General features: G+C 39.6%; 1 pseudogene; it reads left to right on the top strand.

Annotated features, from left to right (window-relative positions):
• The first annotated feature begins 10305 nt into the window (after window positions 1-10305).
• Window positions 10306-10404, top strand: LOC127133502 (uncharacterized; annotated as a pseudogene).
• Window positions 10405-22529: the final 12125 nt, after the last annotated feature.

The raw sequence follows: 22529 nt of genomic DNA, 5'->3' as shown, positions 1-22529 counted from the left end.
CTTGTGGAAATAACGAAAAGCTGGGCTATGTATGTTTCCAGAAAGAAACTCATGTTCCTCGGGGTCGTCATTTCCCGTCAAACTTCCCCAAAAATGCTCAAGCTCTCTATATTCAAAAAGGTCTTCTTGGCTCATGGTGAATGTGTCAAAATAAGTAGGGAACCCTAAGAGGTTAGTAAATTCTTGAATGTTATACTGATACTCCATATTGAACATCCTGAATTGAATGAAACCTCGGTTTATTCCTTTTCCATGGTTTGGTAAATAAATCAGGGAGCTAAGGAATTCTAGAGTTAGCCTCCGGTAAGTAACAAATTGTCTCCGAATAGGAGTGGTTTCCCACCCTATTTGACTCAGCAGATATATGACACTATCTCTTAGCCCAAGAACGGTCATTGCACAATCATCAGCATAAAAACTTGGGTGCATCTCTCTCTCAGCTAGTTCTTCAAATTTTTGTCTCTGAGCTCTCCCTCGGGATTTGATACCCATGCGATCAATATGTCCCATCAGGTTAGTGTTAACTAAAGAAAAGAAAAACAAGAATTTAGTCAGGATTTGGCCAGATGCCTGTAACACCTCAAAATTTGCCCTCCTCTCTTGGGACTAGCTTAACATATTGCATATCATTTTTAGGTCATTAGGCATTGCATATTGCATATCATGTGGTTACATTGTGCAAATCATCCTCCTAAGTCTTGGTCAGAAGATGAAGAGGTTGAGATTCTAGCCTGAGGGTTTATGGATGGATCACTAATCATCTGAGGATGTGGGGTCCAAATTAGGGTTTCATGATTTATCAAGGAGATTGGTCTTCATCTTGGTGGAAGTGGTACATCATCATCATCATGGTCTTGTCATCATCCAAGAGATTCAAGAGATTGATCAGATACCTTGAGATTAGGGTTTTGACCACTAGTCAACCCTAATCAGTTGAATCATCTGCATTGGGCCAATCAGGGTTTGGCAAGGAGATGAGGTTTTCAATGGATATGGGGATCATTTTATGATTATATTGAGCTTATGGAAGCTAGGGTTTCATCATTGAGCCATTTCATCAGGAGTTTGAGGCTCAACTTGATCAATGCCTGACCAAATTCATCTATCAGTCAGAAAAGTCAAATGTGGTCAACTGTGCTTGAACTGATGGATTTGGAGGTGGGAGAGGGTTGGATATACTTCATTCATGTTGAAACAAGTTTCATTTGACATGTCAAACAACAAGAATGAAGAAAATAAAGTCAGGAGAAAACTTTCCAAAAATGGAAAGTGACTTGTAAATGAAAGTTTCCAAAAATGGAAAGTTTTTCATCACAAAATTACATGTCCAAAAATGCTTCAAATGAAATTTTGTTCAACATGAAAGTTGTAGATCTTGCTCTCACCTTTCCAAAAACTTGAATTTCTCATGAATGGTTGGCAAGTTATGATCAAATCATTTTCAGAAAATACCTAAATTCAAAGTGGCATAACTTTCACATGGAATGGCCAAATTGAGTGATCTTTCTTTGAGCAAACCCCATTTCACATGTACTTTCATGATGCATGGTCAAATTTCATCAAAAATAATCATGGCAAAAAGTCATTTTTCAAGTGGACTATTTAGCATTTTTGGTGTGGAATAGTGAAATTTCAAAATACAAGGCCTATGCACTCAAGACCAATTCCAACACTTCACAAATGCCAAATAGAATTTGCTTGCACTGGTTTTACTGTTCCATTGGATGCATAATGAAAAGGCATTTTTGACATTTCACTTAAAAACTCATTTTCACTAATACACTTGGTTTTGCTAATTTGGGATTAAGAGATGGATTAGGATGTGGTATAAAGTGTTAAGCATAACAGAAAATGATAATCACTTCATATTCTTCAAGATCATAACAGAATTTCCCTCCAATTTTCACCAAATTCTCTCAAACTTTTTCCAACATTTTTCATCATTTCACACACAATTCTTCATCAATCTTGTTGATTCTTGTTGGATCTACATTCTACAATCATTTATGAGGAACTGTTTCACAAGATCCATGCCATAACCTTGCAAAATCGCGACTGTCCTAATAGTGATCATCCATGGCATCTTCATGATTCTTGCATCTGGAGCGTGCTGGAGCTAAGCTAGCTATTCCATTCAACTTCCTCATCAATAAGCTGCATCTGTTTTGGCTTTTCACACGTGGAAACATCAAAATCACGATCTGCCATCATCAAGAGGTTAGGATTCGAAATTCTTCATTGCTTGAATTGAGATATGGCTTAGATAGAACTTTCAATGTAGATTATCATGCTGCTTGTGGTTTTTGATTTGGTTGAGAATTGTGAGAGAAATCTTGATTTGAACATTTGATGTGAAACCTATTTTTGCTCGATTCGCTTAGCACAGTTAGAATTAGGTCAAACTAAATCCATATCCATGATGTACGTGATTTGCTGGTGATTTTGATATATGATTTGTGCATTTTGGTTGAGAATTCATGCATGTCGATTTCTGGAATTTGTGTTTGTTGGAGACGATGAAGAACGCGTGTTTGATCTTGCGCCTGGCTTTCTCATTTCAAATTCATGTTTACCGCCGTTTCCAACCAATCGCGTGCTGCCACCACAAAAAATGAAACGATGCGTTTTGCTTTCGCTGGTCCTTAATTACAAAAACGCCATTATTCCATTTTAATTTGTTTCATTTCATTTTCTTTTTCATTTGTTATTTCATTTTGATCCATGACTTAGAAAATCCATATCTAATTCATTTCTTGTCCAAATTTTGTGAGGTTTTTTGCATTATTCTCCTTATGATGTGTAGTTTTTAATGGTGATTTTTGTGCACGTGTGAAAAAATAAAATGCCTAGGGATTGTTTGGATGTATGCAAATTGTACATGCTTTGCCATTTCACTCATAAAATGATGATGCTTCCATAGAAATGCTTGAAATTTTTTGTGCATGTTCTAGACTCTTTTCTGGTGATTTTGATGTATGGTTTGCAATTTTTGGATACCTGGTTGAGGAGATATGAATTTTTGATTAGAGGTGTGACAATTTGTGTCACACCATGCTTGGTGAATTTCATGATTTTATTTGATGTGCTTGTGAACATTGGATTGAGCCAAATGTTTGCATGATTGAGCATAAGGATATTGAGATTACATGAGAATTTTTCTGGATTTATTGATGGCATTTCCTATTTGATTGGAATTTTCCCCTCTGTTTGGTCATTTGTTGATTTTTTGTGACACATGTTGGCATTTGATTTGTGAAATTCTGGTTATTGATTGTATGGATGTGAAATTTGGTATGAGCATTGTAGACACATTATAGGTCATTGTTGTTTTGATCCCATTCATTTATCATGTTTTGTCACTGTTTTATGATTGATGGAAGTTGATGCTTGTTTGATGCCTTGTGTTGGCTTGCTTGAACTTATCTGAACTTTATGAATTTAGTTTCCATACTTCCATTGATCCAAATGAGCTGAAAATTGATATGCTACTCATTGAATGTGTTTTGTTTAGGTTGGAGTTTTTGTGGAATTTATTGAGCTGTTTTGATATTGATTTGATGGTGATCATTCTGTTTGGTCCTTTGAGGTTGCAAATTGCATGTTTTGTGCCTTTTCTTTCATGAAATGATGATAATGAATGATATGAGCAGGGGACCAATTGGATTTGTTTCTAAATTGTTTGATTGTGATTTTGATTAATTTTCACTTGCTGTTTTGGATTTTTCATCTCCTTTTGACCCTAGGCTTGTCCTAGTGGTCTTGTTTCTCACTTTTGAATTGTGTTTCAGGTTGAGATGCAAATGCCTTAAAGGAGAAAAATGCAAGTTGATTAAATTGAGTTTGGTTGCTTGTTGTAAACTGACTTGTGTGTTTTGTAGGATGCTTGGCTCAATTGAGTTGATTGTGCTTTGCACATTGCATTGTTTGATTACATTGACTGTTGATTCTTATGCTGTCTGTTTTGACTGTGTGACTTGAATACTGACTGTATTAGATTGATTTCAGGTACAATAGTCGCTTTAGTTCTTTAAGAACTTGTTGTGCTGCTGCTTGGTTGTATAAACCAGTTGAGGTAGACTCTCTTGTCTCCATGTAGTCTGGAAGACCTGGCTTGTTATTTAGCCAGGCAACTGTCTGAAGTCCTCCTTAAGAGGCGATGTTTGTGATTGTTTAACTTTGTCCCCAAGCAGGAAAAGACCTTGATTAAGGCAATTGGCGGATAAGAGAGATATGCAGTCTATCTCCCGCTATTCTGTTGAGTCGTCCCTCTGCTCACACCACTGTGTTGATGCATTGGGACATTAACCCAAGATCTTGTACATTTGTACAGTTGAGTCTGAGTCTTGAGTGTAGAAGGGTTCCTCCATTCTGAACCCACGCTCCTTTGTCTGAAGCTCTCCCTGGCCAGGGATAAGAGCTGTGAAGTCTAATCTTCACTCACCTTTCATCTGGCTTCACCCTGACTCTCAATGTCAGGGTTAAGAGCTAACACCACCCTTGTACAGATGACTTGCCTTGGCAGTCTGACCCTTTGTTTGAGCCCACATCTGTTTGTATATAGTGTGTGCTAATTGTGAATGTTTGATTTGCTTTGTTTATGCTTGCATGCTTTGCTTTTGCCTGGATAGGATTAGTTTGCTTGTGCAAGTCAGGATAGAAACCATAACATAGGGCAATGACGCATGATAACACTAGGCTCGAGTCCAGCTCCCTGGTAGTGTATCTCCCTTTGTATCTGGTTAGAATTTCTTTCCCGTTCAGGGGAACTACGTCGCCCTGATCCTCATACCAGATGAGGTACGTAGGCAGGAGACCGTGCGAGGTCTCTCCGGGCACTTTTTTTTTCTTTTGTGTGTGTTTGCTTGTTAACCCTCTTGTGTGTCAGGATATGGATGTAAGCCCAGCGATTGGCTGTCCGTATCCTGATTGTGTTTGTTTGGTTCGGAAGCCGATGTAAGTCCAGCGATTGGCGTTCGGGTTCCATGTTTGCCTGCTTGTGTGTTTGTTTTGTTTGGCGTGCATGAGCCGAACTACGGCAGCTCTGATTCTCGTTCCAGACGAGATACGTAGGCATAGGATGCGATATCCTAGCGAGCCCTCTCCTCTTTTCCCCCACCTGTGTTGTCTTCGACGTGTGTGTGTGATGTTTGTTTAACAACTTTTTCTTTCTTTAGAGCGTGGATCCCGTCGAGTACGACGGACGTGAGGGGTGCTAATACCTTCCCCTTGCGTAACCGACTCCCGTACCCTTTCTCTTTAGTCGCGAGACCTTGCTTTTCCCAGGTTTACTCTGAGCGTTTCCTTTCCCTCTTTTGGGATAAATAACGCACGGTGGCGGCTCTGTGTTGTTTTGTTTTAGCCCGCTGGTTGTTTTTCGCGGATGCGACAATGCCGAAAGAAGAAAAGAAGAAAATTTAATAAAATAAAGAAAATGAAGAATGAAAACTGAATAAAATCAAAAAGAATAATCAAAGAAAAAAATAAAAATTTGTGGGTTGTCTCCCACGAAGCGCTTTGTTTAATGTCGCAAGCTCGACATAAAATTATTAAATGTTAATCTATTAATTTTGGAGACAATACGTCTAAGTGCAGGACTTGCGAGTCTTCATTGTTTTCAGCATAATGATAATGTTTTAGACGCTGCCCGTTTACGATAAATGATTCAATAGATTTTCCTTTAATTTCTACAGCCCCACTAGGAAAGACATTAGTGACTTGGAAAGGGCCTGACCACCTAGAGCGTAGTTTTCCTGGGAATAACTTAAGTCTAGAGTTAAACAATAGGACTACATCGCCTTGTTTGAAAGTTTTTCTTGATATACATTTATCATGCCATTTTTTCGTTCTTTCCTTGTAGATTCTGGCATTTTCGTATGCGTCTTGTCTAAGTTCCTCTAATTCGTTTATATCTAGAATTCGCTTTTCACCGGCGGCCTTATAGTTTAAATTTAAATTTTTAATAGCCCAATAGGCCTTATGTTCTAGCTCCACTGGGAGGTGGCAAGACTTACCATAAATAAGCTTAAATGGAGTTAATCCTATGGGAGTTTTGTAAGCGGTTCGATATGCCCATAAAGCTTCGGGTAATTTTGATGACCAGTCTTTCCTCGATGTAGCGACTGTTTTTTCCAATATCTGTTTAATTTCTCTGTTAGACACTTCCACTTGTCCACTAGTTTGAGGATGGTAAGGTGTTGCTACTCGATGTTTTACACCATACTTAAACAATAATTTTTCGAGTATCTTAGATATGAAATGCGATCCACCGTCACTGACGACTATTCTTAGGACACCAAATCTTGGAAAGATTATATTCTTAAAGAGTCTAATTACTACTCGTGTGTCGTTTGTTGGAGAAGCTATAGCCTCAATCCATTTCGATACGTAGTCAACCGCTACGAGTATGTACTTGTTACCGAAAGAAGGTGGAAAAGGTCCCATGAAATCTATTCCCCACACATCGAAAATTTCTACTTCCAAAATGCCTTTTTGTGGCATTTCGTCACGTCTAGATATGTTTCCTGTGCGTTGACACCTATCGCATTTCTTGACTGCGGCATGCACATCCTTCCATATGTTTGGCCAATAAAGACCGGCTTGTAGGATTTTAGAGCAGGTTTTGGATGTACTTGCGTGTCCACCATAAGGAGCGGAATGACAATGTTGGATTATACTTTCTACCTCTTGTTCAGGTATACAGCGACGGAAAATACCATCGGGGCCTCTTTTGAAAAGTAAAGGGTCGTCCCAGTAATAATGTTTTATGTCATGGAAGAACCGTTTCTTTTGTTGGTAGGATAAATCAAGTGGAACCACTCCGACGGCTAAATAATTGACAAAATCAGCGTACCATGGTGTAACGCATACAGCCAAGGTGGTCTCTACCTGTTCATCAGCTCTATTTTCTTCCAAATTAGCTATAAGTTTATCGTACGAGAAATCATCGTTGATCGATGTTCTCTCCGGTTCTAGGTTTTCAAGTCTAGAGAGGTGATCTGCTACTACGTTTTCAGTTCCTTTTTTATCTTTGATTTCCAAATCAAATTCTTGTAGCAACAAGATCCACCTTAGGAGTCTAGGTTTAGCGTCCTTTTTTGTTAAGAGGTACTTAATGGAAGCATGATCAGTGTAAACGATTATTTTAGCTCCGACCAAGTAGGAACGAAATTTATCTAGTGCAAAGACTACTGCTAAAAGTTCTTTCTCGGTCGTGGCGTAATTCATTTGTGCTTCATCTAGAGTTCTACTCGCATAATATATGACGTGAAGTTTTTTATCCTTTCTTTGTCCTAAAACAGCGCCTACGGCGTAGTCACTTGCGTCACACATTATTTCGAAAGGTTCACTCCAATCCGGGGTCAGCATTATGGGCGCGGAGATCAATGCTTGTTTAAGTGTTTGAAATGATTCTAAACATTTATTGTCGAAGATGAATTCAGCGTCTTTCATTAATAATCCGGTTAAAGGTTTGATTATTTTAGAAAAATCTTTAATGAATCGTCGGTAAAAACCGGCATGTCCTAAGAAGCTTCGTATTTCTCTCACAGTTTTCGGAGGTTGAAGGTTTTCGATTACTTCTATTTTGGCTTTGTCTACTTCAATTCCTCTATTTGATATGATGTGTCCTAAAACAATTCCTTCTTGTACCATAAAGTGACATTTTTCCCAATTAAGCACTAGGTTTACTTTTACACATCGTTCTAGAACTCTTTCTAGGTTTTCAAGACATTCTTCGAAACTTTGCCCGCATACGGAAAAGTCATCCATAAAGACTTCCATGATGTTTTCGAGAAAATCGGCGAATATTGCCATCATGCACCTTTGGAAGGTTACAAGAGCATTGCACAAGCCAAACGGCATTCGTCGATAAACGAAGATACCAAAAAGACATGTGAACATTGTCTTTTCTTGGTCATCAGGATGAATTGGTATTTGGAAGAAACCTGAATAACCGTCTAGATAGCAGAAATGAGAATGCTTGGCTAGTCGTTCTAACATCTGGTCTATGAATGGTAAAGGAAAATGATCTTTTCGGGTTGCTTTGTTTAACTTTCTGTAGTCAATGCACATTCTCCATCCCGATTCAATTCGTTTGGTTATAGTTTCTCCTTTTTCATTTTCGATCACAGTTATACCTCCTTTCTTTGGTACTACGTGTACAGGACTAACCCATTTGCTATCGGATATAGGATATATGATACCTGCCTCTAATAACTTCGTTATTTCCTTCTTCACTACCTCACTCAGGATCGGGTTTAGTCTCCTCTGATGTTCCCTAGAAGTTTTACAGTTTTCTTCTATCATGATGCGGTGCATACAAATAGAAGGACTTATCCCTTTAAGATCGGTGATGTTGTATCCTAGTGCGGTGGATATTTTCTTAAGATATGTAGGAGTTTTTCGGTTTCAAGTTTTCCTAGGTCTGCATTGACTATCACTGGTCGTTTAAGTTCTAAGTCTAGGAATTCATATCTCAGATTTTTGGGAAGTGTTTTCAGGTCGAGGGTTGGTTTCTTAAGGCATTGTGTAGGATCTGATGTTATTGCTAAACATTGGTTCAGTCTGTCTTCTACACGATAGTCGGACAATTCGTCATTTTCTAATTCTGTTTCTTTTATGCATTCATCGATGATATCCATGAAGTAACATGTGTCTTCTATTGCAGGTGCTTTCAAAAATTTGGAAAGAATGAACTCAATTTTCTCTTCTCCTACTTCGAAAGTGAGTCGTCCTCGTTTTACGTCTATGATAGCACGGGCGGTTGCTAAGAAGGGTCTTCCCAATATAATGGGGGTAACTTCATCTTCTCTTATGTCCATAATTATAAAATCGGTGGGAATGTAGAATTGACCTATGCGCACGGGAACGTTTTCAAGAATTCCTACGGGATATCTAACGGAGCGATCTGCTAATTGCACATACATTTTAGTTGGTCTTAATTCTCCCATTTCAAGTTTCTTGCATATGGACAAGGGCATAACACTGATACCGGCTCCTAAATCGCATAAAGCTTTATCTATGACAAATTTGCCTATATGACAGGGTATAGAAAAAATACCAGGATCTTTAAGTTTAGGAGGCATATTCTGGATTATTGCGCTACACTCAGCAGTGAGTGTAACGGTTTCGCTGTCTTCAAGTTTCCTTTTATTAGATAAAATTTCTTTTAAGAACTTAGCATATGAAGGCATCTGTGTAATAGCTTCTGTAAAAGGAATCGTGATGTTTAATTATTTCAGTAGGTCAACAAATTTTTTAAATTGGCCCGCGTCTTTGGTTTTAATTAGCCTTTGAGGATAAGGGATAGGTGGTTTGTAAGGCGGTGGAGGTACATAAGGTTCTTTTTTCTCTACGGTTTCCTTATTACACTCTTCCTTTTCCTTAGGTTTACTTTCTTCCTCAGTTGACTTTTTAGAGTTTTGGTTCTCAATCCTTGGGTCAGACGGTCCTTCTACCTCTGTTCCACTTCTTAATATAATTGCATGAGCGTGGCCTTTCGGATTAGGTTGGGGTTGTCCAGGAAATGTACCAGTTGGGGCAGCAGTAGGCGCTTGTTGTTGAGCTACTTGCGAGATTTGTGTTTCCAGCATTTTGTTATGGGTAGCCAGGGCATCTACTTTACTTGCTAGTTGTTTAATCTGTTCGTTAGTGTGTACATTTTGGTTTAAGAACTCTTTATTGGTTTGCTATTGAGAAGCTATGAAGTTCTCCATCATGATTTTCAGGTTGGATTTCCTAGGAACGTTATTGTTAGGTGTAGATGGGGTCGGCTTTTGATATCCAGGAGGTATAGCTGGAGCTTGACTGGGAGCTTGTCCTGGTGCGTATAAAGCGTTGTTACTTTTATATGAAAAATTAGGGTGGTTCTTCCAGTTTGAGTTATAGGTATGCGAGTAAGGATTTCCTTGAGCATAGTTCACCTGCTCTGCTTGAATTCCTGTTAGGAGTTGACAATCTGTAGGCGTGTGGCCTTGAATTCCACAGACTTCGCAATTTTGAGTTACGGCAACCACGGTGGCTGGAGGTGATACATTTAAACTTTCAATTTTCTGGGCAAGAGCATCCACTTTTGCATTAACATGATCAAGGCTACTTATCTCGTACATGCCCCCTTTTGTTTGAGGTTTCTCTACCATTGTTCGGTCGCTTCCCCACTGATAATGATTTTGGGCCATGCTCTTGATAAGTTGATAAGCGTCGGTGTAAGAATTATCCATAAGCGCACCACCGACGGCGGCGTCTATTGTTAACCTTGTGTTGTACAAGAGACCATTATAGAAGGTATGAATTACTAACCAGTCCTCTAACCCATGGTGTGGACAAAGTCTCATCATGTCTTTGTATCTTTCCCATGCTTCGAAAAGAGACTCGTTATCTTTTTGCTTAAATCCATTTATCTGGGCTCTCAACATAGCTGTTTTGCTTGGGGGGAAATATCGGGCAAGAAAGACTTTGTTCAACTCATTCCATGTGGTGACTGAGTTGGAAGGAAGAGACTGAAGCCATCTTCTAGCTTTATCTCTTAACGAGAAAGGAAAGAGACGAAGTCGAATTGCCTCTGAAGTGACACCATTAGCTTTAACGGTATCAGCGTATTGGACAAATACGGATAAATGAAGGTTTGGATCCTCGGTAGGATTTCTAGAAAATTGGTTCTGTTGCACTGCCTGTAACAGCGAAGGTTTAAGTTCGAAGTTGTTCGCTTCGATTGCGGGTGGAGCAATACTCGAATGCGGCTCATCTTGCGATGGAGCAGCGTAATCTCGAAGAGCACGAGCTGGTTCTGCCATCGCTGGTATCGTCGAAGGAAGAAGATTTTTGAGATCAGGAATTTCGATTGGAGGAAGATTGTTTGTAGCACGATACTCCCAAATTCGTCGTAATAATCGGAGATATCGTTCAACGTCGTTGATTCGTAAGTAGTACGGTTCGCCTTGTGAGCGAGTATGTGGCATACAAATCAACGAAAAAGAAGTAAAACTAAATTTAGATCTAGATTAAATATCAAATAACACGGATATCGGTATGTAGTTCGTCGTAATTAGGGAATCAAATCTTCGTTGGTCTTTTTCTTAATTTTAAAATAAGTCTTTTCAGTAGACACTATTAATTAAAAGTCTTGTCCTCAAACTCTCGCTCTGTTGAATCAGACTATGACTTTATATTAACGTACGCTCTCACTATTTCGCTAAATCTAAAATCACTTTTTGAAAACAATAGAATCTATAGAAGCTCTTTTTAAGAAAATACTAACCGTTTAAACGCCCTCGCCTCAAACTCTCGCTCTGTTGACTTAGACTATATGATTAAACTTAAATGTTTAACTCTCGTCCTCACATTTAACCTTTAAAAATAATTTTTGAAAATGATTAGAATTTAATTAACTTTAAAAATTACTTTTGCCCTGATTTAAAGTTAATGTTCAATTTACACTGTCCAGTTAAAAGCTCAAACCGTCATTCTATTGATTTTAACTTCTTTATGTCTTTTACTCTCGTACAAAAACTTTGGTATTAACTCTGTAAATTGAGAGCAGAAAAGGAGTGACTATATTTTGAAATAAATTTAAACCAACTCAGTTTTGATTCCTTTATTCCGCTTACTTTACATGCCGATATCTAAATTGATTAGCCGGACATGCTAAACATGCCTAAACAATAATCATGCATAAATACGGCCATATCAAACAGACAATATATATAAACAGCAGCACAGAGCATATGTAAATTAAAACAATAACTCAATTAATTAATGAACCTGGAAAATTACTAGAAACCTTGGTTTTGTTCCTAGCCTCGATGCTCGAACACTCCACCACAAGTCAGTTGGATTTGTTCTTCACAATTCTTGATCAGACAGGAAGGTAAAAACAAAGAAATAAAATACTATGATCTAACGTAAGGTTAGATCCAGTAAAAATTACACAATAGTTTCCGGTGTAGAAACTATCGTGAGAAAATAAATTGAATGCTTAGTAAATTAAGCTAGCAAAGAAAAGAAAATAAAATGCTAAGAAAATAGAATGCTGGAAAATTAGAAAGCAGGAAAAATATTGCACGGCGTCGTCCCCTTCAATTGGACCTTTTGAGGTCTATTTATATTCATCCATAAAATAACCGTTTCCTTAAAAGCATCTTCAGTAGGGTTCCCAAGTGTCAACGAGTCAAGAGGAAAAATAGGAGAGAACCTCCTTCTATTACGCGCGTCAATGCCAAAATATAGGAGTGGGGGGTGTGACGGCGTCACACTATGTGTTACGGTCGTAACACTAGGTAAATGGGCGTGACGCTCGGCACGTGAGTGTGGCGGTCGTCACAGCCATTTTGCTTGCCCCAAACGTGGGTTGGGCTTCAGTGAGATGCTTTTCCTAGAGATTCCTCTTTTTGCACCTCTTTTCTTTCTTTTTCACACATGCTTCAAATAATGTTACCTGAAATAAATAATAAGAGAATACCAAGTAATATCGAATAATATGAAATAAATTGAATCAAATAACAATATAATTTAATTAAATAAGTCTAAAAAATGTGATATAGTTTCATGTTATCAAAAGAAAGACCTTATTGGCGAAGGATGCACTGGTTGATGTTGTGGCTCACAACTTAATTTTTTGTAACTCTGTAGTTTTGTGACTTGTAATGGTCATAATGTTGATATGAATGAATAACTGGTAATGTTGCAATGATTGAAAGTGTATCCATTTCTACAGGTAAATACATCGTATAGTGCCGAGTTATCCTGCATTCTATATGGTATGTTTAGATGCTGGCTATCAAGACCACATGATTCCAACTCTGAAGCTATTGTAGTCGCTTTACGAAAATATGCATGTGAATGCAATCTGTCTTGAAATTGGAGCATTTCCACATATGTACGCAATGTCATTTCCCTTAAGCAGTATGAATGAAAATCAAATTGGTCTTCGATAATATCTGCATAATGCTTCTCGAAACCTATCACCTTGGAGAAAATCTAGTGGTATTCTCTTAACAGCAGATAACCACTTAAATTGCTGCCCAAGTGTTTTGTACAAGGTATCTAAACGATCTATTTCATCGGGAGAAAAATGGCCATTTGCTGAATATAATCCTACACATTGTTGAAAGTCTTTGATCTTTTTTTATTCCCATCATGCTAATAGCAGCTGCATAATCAATTTTCCCACCAGCACCAACTAACTTTTATTTGTAATTTTAATGAAAAGAAACATTGGAGTTGATTTTTGAGAACATTGGAATTGATTTTTGATCTGAACATTCCTGGAAACCTTGATGGTAGTGTTACTGCCTGTCCAGACAAATCCTTATGGAGGTCCGGAATTTGCTTATACCACAAACCTATCACCTGAGACCAATAATGATTCCCCAAAAGTTCCAAAGGGAAGTGCTATACGATTAACAACTCTTCATTCTTAGTATTCAATTCATACACGTAAAACATTGAAGAGCCAACAAAGGCAGCTACAAAAATCACTTCAAGAGACTGAACAATATGGTTAAATTCAATGTTGTCACTGGCAAGATCTTTCCTCCAGAGAATTTCACCGCCTATGCTAGAAATAGCATGGAGATTCCATTTACCATAAACAAAAATCAAACCATCTTTGTCAGCTTTCAAAAATTTTAGAATGTTTAATATTGACTTTGATTCCTTTGATCCCTGAAGGTGAGAGAACCCTAATCGTTGTGGCGATGGCGATTCAGCCGCACAGAAGGATTTGAAGAGTGAGTGAGTGATTGGGAAAAGTTTCTTTTCAGAGCCAAAATCGGGGTATGACACCTCTCAATTCCCAAGTACTCTGATCGTTCACTGTACTTAGTCAAGGGTCAGATACTTGTCTCCCTCTAAGTTCCAATTATTAGACTTGTCAAACTCTTTTCACAATTGAAATCTCTTTTTTAGATGAAAAATAGTGGTTAGGACAACATTATTCTCTCAACTCCCGAGTTATTGGACCGTTGAATATATCTAGCCAAGGGTCTGATGCTTGTCTCCGTACATAAAATCAACCCCAACAAATCAAATCATCTTTTGCCTTAGGGCATCCTTTTCAAAACCTTTAAATAAGGACGTATTACTTCCGTTATACCGTGAGCGAAGCTTAAGCCTCCATGTGCGAGCAAGTAATGTTTAACTGCTAGAGTGCGAACCAAGCATATCCACTTTACCGCAAACAAACAAATACTTTCCGCTTCCATGACAGAGTATACAAGCAAGTGAACAGTAGTGTGCGAATGTCAATACTGTTCAGTAAAAACAACCAAACAAATGTTTCGTTTATGAGCCGAACTACGAAGCTCTGATTTCCCTATTGCACGTATGGGGATACGTAGGCACAAGGGTCCAAATCCTTGGCGAGCACACTAACTTAAAACTTATTTTCTCCCCACCTTATTCTTTCATCTCATTCCCAATAGCAAGCAACATACTGTCGCATCCTGCGAAAATCAACCGGCGGGACTCAAATAAAAAACAACACAGAGCCGCCACTGCGCGTTATTTATCCCAAAATAGGGAAAGGAAACGCTCAGAGAAACCTGGAAAGGAAATGGTCTCGCGACCAAAGAGAAAGGGTAAGGGAGTCGGTTACGCAAGGGGAAGGTATTAGCACCCCTCACGTCCGTCGTACTCGACAGGATCCACGTTCTAAAATAAAGAATAGGTTGCTAAACATCACACACGCACACAGGGGGACGCAGGTGGGGTTAAGAGGAAAGAGCTCGATAAGGTATCGCACCTTATGCCTACATATCTCGTCTGGAACAAGAATCAGAGCCACTGTAGTTCGGCTTACGCACGCCAAACAACACAAAACGCACAAACAGATGGCAAACATGGAGCCCGACAACCACTCGATGGAATTACGTCAGCATCCGAACCAAAACGCACAAAAACGGCAAACGTGGAGCCCGACAGCCAATTACTGGACTTACGTCGGCATCCGAACCAAACACACAATCAGATAACAAGTAAACACACGCAAAAAAGAAAAAGGTTGCCCGGAGTGGTCTCGCACGACCACCTGCCTACATACCTCGTCTGGAACAAGGATCAGGGCAATGTAGTTCCCCTGAAAGGGACTGAATCACTAGCCAGAAACCAGGGAAAGACACACTACTAGGGAGCTGGACTCGAGCCTAGTGTTGTCATGCATCGTTACCCTAAGTTCAGTTTTCTATCCTACTTGCATAAGCAAACTACTCCTACCCAGGAAAGAAGCAAGCATACAAGCATACAAAATAATTCAAGCATACATCGAATGAGAACAAGCATCTCAAACAGATATCCACATAGCACGCACTATAACCAAACAAGGGGCTCACACAATAGGTTTGACTGCCTCAGCAAGTCATCTGTACGGGCTGTGTTTGCTCTTAACCTTGCCATTACGAGGCTAAGGTGAAGCAGATGAAGGGTGAAGTGAGGATCAGACCTCACAGCTCTTATCCCTGACCAGGGAGAGCTTCAGACAAATGAGCATGGGTCCAGAATGGGGGAACCCTTCTATACTCAGAGACTCTGACACAATGTGCACTGCACAAGATCTTGGGCTTGTGATCTCAATGCTACAACCATGTAATGGGAGCAAGGAGAAGACTCAACTGAATAGTGGGGGATAGATTGCATATCCCTACCTTCCACCAATTGCCTTGATTAAGGACTTTACCTGCTTAGGCACAATATTAAACAATCACAAACATTGCCTCTTAAGGAGGACTTCAGACAGTTTGCCCGGTCAAATAACAGACCGGGTCTCCAGACTACATGAAGTTAGGAAGTTATACCTCAATGCAAGTTGCTTAAGCAAAGCAAAGCAAAAGTTCACAAGGAACTGAGCAACTAAAAGTACCTGGAAACAGTCAAACACAGTTAGTACTCAGACAGACAAAAATAAACAGCAAATATTAATCAGTCAGACTATACAAACTAATGCACAACAAAGGCAAGCTATGAGCTCAAGCCCAAACTTCACAACCTACAAAACAAAGTTATGTTAGTGTACAAACATCAAACAACATCAATTGAATTGACTTGGATCATTCTCCATAAGCATTGCACCTTTTCATCCTGAAAACTCAATCAAATGTTAGAAACTAGACCACTAGGCCAAGCCTAGGGTCCAAAGGTGACAAAAATGTCTAAACAGCAAGGGATTTCTAACCAAAGTCAAATTAATGTCAAACAAAAGCCAACACAATTAGTCCCATGCTCATACCATTCATTATATTCATTTCATGCACAAAACAATTCAATTTAGGTCAAATGGAACACCAAACATCCAAACAGAACTATTGCATTCAATTCCATGTCAAAACAATTCCAAAAATCCTCAAATAATTTACACCTAAACAGGACATATTCAAGGTATGGCATGTCAAATTTTAGCTCAATTGGACAAAGGGAACCATGTCAATGAAAATCAACAAAAACAGACACAATTATATGAGCCAAATCACAACATCAACACATGCATTCACTTCAAAAATTCATAAGTCAATGAAAACAATAAAGAAATGAATGGGACCAAAACAGGGATGTCCTTCAATGTGTCTACAACCAACATACCAAATTTCATGTTCATTCAATACCATATGAGCATTTCACATCCAAATTACAAACATGTACCACATGGACTTGCATATTTGACCAACAGAGATGAAAAATAGCAATCAAATTGAAAATGCCACATAAAATTCCACAAAAATTCACATAGCTTCTTAACATGTTAATGAACATCCATGCAAAATTTCATATCAATTCAACAAGCCTAGGTCATTCAAATAAATCCAGCAAGTTGACATAATGAGGTGTGACACAAATTGTCACACCTAGGTTCCAAAATTCATAACTAAAACACCAGGAATCCAAAATTCATGAAATTTACATGTAAATCACCATTAGCCAGTCCACAATCATCACAAAAATTTTCAAGCATTTCTTTGTAAACATGAGGATTTCACAATGGAAAAGGCAAAATGTGTCCAAATTGCATGCATGCCAAATAACCCTAAGTCAAATCTCTCCAAGCACAACTTCCAAAAATAAGTCAATAAAATTCTACAGTCAATTAGGAAGTCAAGGAAACGATCCACATATTTTTCTGATTTTTTATTAATTTTTGGTGAATTTTCTAAGATGATTGTGATTTTTTTAACAATTTTTTGAATTAATATAATTAATTAGATTTTACAGTGGCATAGTCGTAATTAGGAAAACGCGGGAGCGGTAAACCTCCTATTCAAATTTTCAAACCAAAATCCAGATCAAACAAGCCTTGTTCATCATTTTCACTCAGAATTTTTCCAGGAACAGCATGAACATGATGAACATCGAAACCTCACAAAAAACCACAAGCGCATAGTCAATGGAACCGTCTAAGAACAAGGAGTCCAAATATGATCCTAATTTAACCTAACTATTCCTAAATCTTACGGATCGATCGAGTTAGGGTTTTGCAACGAAACTTTGAATCCAGATTACATGAGCTACAGTTCATCATTTCCTAAACTAATCACATCACTACGATCTATGTTCAACGAACTATAAAACGCATATGACCAGTCAAAGAATCATGACATTCGAATTTTCGATTACCTGGAATGGCAGTGGTGAATTTCTGGTTCTTCGCGCGATTCAACCTCAAACAGATGGACCAGACACTTCAAGAAGTTGAATGATGTGATTAGGTTCGAGTGAAACAGCTTCTAATGCACGAAATTTTGATTCACCATTAATGAAGCTTGTATGAACAGTGGCGATTTGGAACTCCTTTCACTCCATTCTTCCAAAACAGATGCAGCAAATGATGAATGAAACTCGAATCCAAAAGTACTTTGCCAAATGATGGAGAATTGAGGAAGTTTGATGAATTTGAGTGTGAAGTGTTCTTGAGAGATTTTGGAGAATGTGGAGGGTTTTTGATCTGAATTTTGATGAATTGTGATTCTGTTATGATTTAGTTGTGATTAGGATTATATACTCAAGCTTAACCCATGTTTAATCACACTAATTAGCCAAATGCAAAATGCTTAGCATAATGTCATTTTCAAGCTAGGGGCAAAATTGAACTTTCACATGCCAGCTCATGACAGCTTATGGACAGCTCACACACTCTCAAAATGACATGTGTGAGCTGTTGCAACTTGGTTCATGTTGATTGGATGCATATTTCTCATTTTCACTATGTGATGGCTTATGTGTTCATTTTCAAGTCCATTTCAAAAGCCATTTTCCAAACCATGAAGCCTTAGCATGTTATGAATATTCCAACAAGTTTCAAATGCCATTTATGAAGTGTTGCAAAAATCCCCACTCAAAAATTCCAATTATTTCACAAGTTGGACAATTTTGCCCCTGGTCCATTTAACTGTCCAGTTGAAATTTGACTTTTTGCATTGACCATTTTTGAGAAAATCCAATTATGCACCATGAAAGTACATGTCAAATGGAGTTTGTGCATATAAAGAACTTCCACTTTGGACACTCCATGTGGAAGTTATGGCCTCCTGATTATGGGTCATTTTTGAAATTCACTGGACCATAACTTGACAACCATACATGGGATTTTCAAGTTCTTGGACTTTTTGGAAAGGTGAGAACAAGATCTACAACTTTCATGTTGAACAATTTTACATTTGAAGCTTCCTTGGACATGCAATTTTGAGGTCAAAAACTTTCCATTTTTGGAAACTTCCATTACAAGTCACTTTCTATTTTTGGCAGTTTTTGTCTGACTTGATTTTCTCCATTCTTGAGCTTTGACATGTCAAATATCACTTGTTCCAACATGAATGAAGTGTATCCAACTCATTTTCACCTCCAAATCCATCAGATCATGTACAGTTGACCACAGTTGACTTTTCATCTGATAGAGGAATCTGGCCATGCATAGATCAATCTGAGCTCCAATCTCCTGATGAAATGGCTCAAGGGTGACACCCTAGTCTCAATAAGCACAATATAATCATAGAATGATCCCCCTCTCCATCATAGACCCCATCTCCTGATCATGCCCTGACTGGCCCAATGCAACTGATTAGGGTTGACCAGTGGTCAAAACCCTAATCTCAATGAATCTGATCCAACACTTGATGAAATCAAACCATGATGATGATGATGTATCACTTCAATCAAGATGAAGACCAATATCCTTTGAGAATCATAAAACCCTAATTCATAGCCCAATCCTCAGATGGCCAATGATCAGTCAATAAAACCCTAGTTGGCACATAACCTCCCATCTTCTGATCAAGACTTGAGAGGATGATTTGCACAATGTAACCACATGATATGCAATATGCAATGCTTAATGACCTAAAATGATATGCTAGTCCCAAGAGAGGAGGGCAAATTTTGAGGTGTTACAGCTGCCCCTATTCAATCCACTGTGAACCTGTCGATATGAACAGCCTCGGCTTTCAGATGATCAGGATGAAGAGTGATTGAATACCAAGAACAGACGAACAATTTGCACTCCGATGGGAAAATAATTAACAATGCCCGTCAGAATCGGCGAAGAAACAATCTCAAAGAAAATCCGTCTGGTACGGAGAAAACTCGGCTTGAACCCCAAAACATAAACGTCGACCTGGGTACCAAAACAACACTGTCGACCTGGATACCAAAATAAATGGTAACACAGGGATAACCCATGGCCTGAACACCACTCGCTCGGGATTATCATTTCTTTCTTTTTTTTCTTTTCTTGAACCCTGGAAATTTTCTCTTCTCCTTTTTCTATTTTCTTGGACCCCGAAATTTTCTCTTCTTTTTTCATTTTCTTGGCCTGAACACCACTTTGGTCTGCACCTCTTCGGTCTGGATACCACTTCGGTCTGGATACCGGGAAACTGGCCGGATTGCCGCAAGCTGCATCGATCTAATCATCGTGAGCTTCTTCGATCTGGAAATCGGAACTGGCCGGAGTGCCACAAGTTCTTCGTCCTGACTGTTGAGAACCTCTTCGATCTGGAAATCAGAAACTGGCCGGAGTGCCACAAGTTCTTCGTCCTGACTGTTGAGAACCTCTTCGATCTGGAAATCGGAAACTGGCCGGAATGCCACAAGTTCTTCGTCCTGCTGGAAATCGGAAACTGGCCGGAGTGCCACAAGTTCTTCGTCCTGACTGTTGAGAACCTCTTCGATCTGGAAATCGGAAACTGGCCGGAGTGCCACAACGACCCATGCTGAGGATGACAAGCCCTGAGCCGACTGCTCTCTATTCAACCCTGACAGACAAACACTTCGCGTTTAGCTGGGGATTATCTTCTTTCTTGTTTTTCTTGAACCCCGGAATCGCGCTGATCGTGTAACGTCTTCTGATATTATTTCCATCTCTGTCCGACGGAAACTTACCCTCCAGTATCGTACTACTGGGGAATATCCTTGATTAAAACCATGATGCTAGACTCCTCGGAGTAACACCTTCACTGTCTGATAAAACCAATCCTCAAGCTGTAACCACGGCTTGAATCGCGCAACGTCCTCTGATTTTATTTCCATCTCTGTCCGACGGAAACATTTCCTCCAATATCGCACTACTGGGGAACATTGCTGATCTGACGTCATGATGCTAAACTCCACAGAGTAACATCTTCGCTTTCTGGCACAACCACCTCTCAAACGGTAACCACGGCTTGAGACTAGCTCTATGCTTGCAACAATGATGCATGATCTTTTTCTACGTAATGCTCCATAATTATGGAAATGCTACGCGATTTATTATTTTTTCTATGCAATATGCTATGCTTACTCTACATGATGAATGCATAAAAAGCATCCCCCTCAAGGGACTCATCTGAGGAGCACGAGACACTCTGCTGAGGAACTCGTCATTGCTCCAACTCCACCCTGCTGGGGATTAGTACTGCTGTTGGGAAATAGGCAACCCTTGCTGGAGAAGAACCTCCTTTGCACCCAATCCTCTCGGGAATTGCTGGGGATAAGAACCACCAACACTCTGTGGGGATACCACGATCTTTGACTTGCCGGGGATATCAATCCCGACTCTGCTTCGGGAACACCTCATAGATACCTGCGACTTCACTGGGGAAATGCTCGCAGATACTCTGCTGGGAAACAGCAACCTCCAGGCCTGGCGACTGGGGAAGCACCGATCTGACACCTGCTGGGGATAACCATCCTGACCCTGCTAGGGAAGCGAATGCCACTCCGCTGGGGATAACCCATGCAATCTATAGGTAGAATCAATTCAGCTGGGGATGCAAAAATCCGTCTGCTACGGAAACTCATCCAATCCACTGGTAGGATGAACACTGCTGGAGATATATTTCATTGAAACCCGCTCCACTCGGGGATAGCAACCTTCGGGCCTGACTGCTGAGGAAACACCGTTGCAAACCTGCCGGGGATAACCATCCTGACTCGGCTAGGGAAGTCACAGACCTTTGGATCTGCTAGAGATTTGGTCCTCTGATTCTGCTTGGGGAACTAGCTGGGAAATGAGAAAAGTAGGTACAGAACACCCATCGACTCGTCGAACCCTGGTATCCACCTCCCAATCTCGCATCGACTTTCCACTTTTGAGAATTCCCAGACTCGTCTGGACCTTTTCTGCTCCATCATCTTGTATTCCAAGTCGCTCCGTGCTCGACGGAAACGTACTCCTGGAACTATACAAAATTTTCAACCTTCCGACTTTGAAGAGTCTTCTTGATTAATTCCAAGGGTCGTCGGACGTCTCGACGTTTCTCCGTCCCTTCTCCATGCACTCGTCCCTGAGCGAACTCTCTGGGGATCTGTTACAAAGCTTCCACATCACAACCTGCAAGTGAGGGAAGAATACCTAACAGTACCTGCAAAACAGATCGCTAGATAAAACCGTGCCCCAGGCGTGTCAAGATTTCAACACTTGAGTCACTCAACCTTCCTAATAAGATTTCAAGCTTTCAATCTTATAAACATGCATTGGAAGGAAACCTGTATGTCTTAAGATGCAAGATCCTTTATCAAAAATTTCTAGATGTTTTTGCAATCAAAGCGGTTATGAAAAAAAAAACAAAATTATTTGACTGAATATGCATTTTATTGATTGGAAAAGTGTGGCTCAAATGAGCAATACAAAGGAAGCAATTCCTGAAAAGAGGTAATTGCGCACAAAAGGAAAAATCTATCCTAATGGCAATGTGAAACCCGTGATCTCATCGAGTTCCAACTCGGTTACACCCCATATGTCCTCAGACTCTCCGTGCTTTCTGAACAAGACGTTTCTGACTGATCCCCACCGGGTATTATCCATGATGCTTTAACCAAAGCGCAAACGATCATGCTGGACGCAGTTGTTCGTTTCAATCCCTCTTTTGCCTGGACCGTCCTTTCGGGTTTTCAGTCCACCGGGATACCCTTTTTTGCCCAAGTCGCCTTTTCAGGTTTTCGACTTGCCGGGTGTACATTTTTCATTTTTCCCCTAATTTTTGCCCGAACCTTCCGTTCTGTTTTGGTTCGCCGGGATGCCCATTTTTGCCTGGACTATTCTGTTCTTTTCGTCCAGCAGGTCAATTATACGAAGT

The sequence above is a fragment of the Lathyrus oleraceus genome, chromosome 3 (assembly GCF_024323335.1).
Source record: "Lathyrus oleraceus cultivar Zhongwan6 chromosome 3, CAAS_Psat_ZW6_1.0, whole genome shotgun sequence".
Taxonomy (NCBI): domain Eukaryota; kingdom Viridiplantae; phylum Streptophyta; class Magnoliopsida; order Fabales; family Fabaceae; genus Lathyrus; species Lathyrus oleraceus.
The sequence above is the reverse complement of the archived record's forward strand: the minus strand, read 5'-3'. Positions and strand labels throughout refer to the sequence as shown.